The following is a 1,507-nucleotide window of genomic DNA, read 5'->3' as shown; positions in this document are numbered from 1 at the left end:
ATCAAGTCAATTTTTCTCTTTTTAAACACAATGTTTTTTTCTCTTCGGGACTTGTTGACTAACTTTGGCCACTCTATCTCCTCTTGGGTTAGATGACGAACCTTCTTTTTTAATATTTTTTATTTTTAAACGAGCTCTTAGACTCGTCACAAACACCCTCCGAATATTTTCCACCTATAAAAAACAAAAGAGCAAAAATATCAACATAACAGTATATAACACCACAATTACAGACCACCTTCTTAAAATTTTACCAAGATACTCTACCATTGAAACTTTGTTCTCCTCCCATAGGAGCAATTCAAAAATTAAAATTTTTCTCCAAAATATGTTACGACTATGAACATCAATAGAGAGGAAATTTCTTACCAAGATGCTCATCCAAATAAAAGAAAAATTTTTCGTCTACCGACTTTACCTTCAAAAATATTTCTTTAAAATCTTTAAAGAAAGATTTATACAGGTTAAACACTGCGAAACCAGAGAACTATTCAAGTTAACACTAACCCCCTTCCAAACCCCTTTAACCTAAAAAGGGAAAAAGAATAACTCCAACGAGGATTTCATTTCCAAAAACTCCATCAAAATCTCAAAACATTTTAAGAAAGTCCAACCGTTTGGGTGGAATTAAGACGGTGCACAGTTTAACTGATTTAGCACATCATTCTCAAACTCAGTAAAAGGTAATTTGACTTAAAGTTCTTCCAAAACATAACTATGCATGTAAATAAAATTCAAAATTATTTTTTCTATAGAAAACTTGATTAGATCTATTGCATAGTAACAACTCAACCCGAACACCAAATTCCTCCATCACTACTTTTGATTTGTTTATTTTCTCAATGCTTTCACTATCTACGAACAAGGATCCTCGATTCTTCACATCCTCACTAACCTACTTATATGAGCCATCATCTTCCTTTTGTAACTCTTTTCATTTTTTTCGTAGCCATCACTTTCAGAAAATATAGAAGAAGAAGAAGACACGGTAATCAAAATAATAGGAAAAAATACTCACCTCTTTTACTCATATTTTTATTTTTATTATTTCCAAAGTCTTTTAATGATAGAAGTTGTCTTAACGATATCACCCTTTCAGGATTCTAAATAAATATCCCATTCAAATTAGTTGAACCGGTTCAGTTTTATTATAAAATTTCATCCACCGTTTCTCTTTTTACTTAAACCAACGGCTCAGATGGCATTGAGAAATAAAATGATAGTTGTTTTCCATTTATTTGAACACACCCTTAGCCTTTTTTTTAATCTTTTTGATAATTTTAATAAAGTATGTTGAATTGAGAATTTCGTACCTATAACTGAAAAATATCGAATTATAGTTAAAGTTCAACCTGCTTTAACAAAAAATATCATAAGGCCAAATTTAAGGGTTATGATATATTTGTTATAACTGGGTTACATATTATAATTCGACTATAAATATTATAGATGGGTTATCAATGATAAATATCAAATTTATATCAAAATATTCTAAAATATTTTTATT

The sequence above is a fragment of the Arachis ipaensis genome, chromosome B08, assembly GCF_000816755.2.
Source record: "Arachis ipaensis cultivar K30076 chromosome B08, Araip1.1, whole genome shotgun sequence".
Lineage (NCBI taxonomy): Eukaryota > Viridiplantae > Streptophyta > Magnoliopsida > Fabales > Fabaceae > Arachis > Arachis ipaensis.
This window is presented reverse-complemented; position numbering follows the sequence as displayed.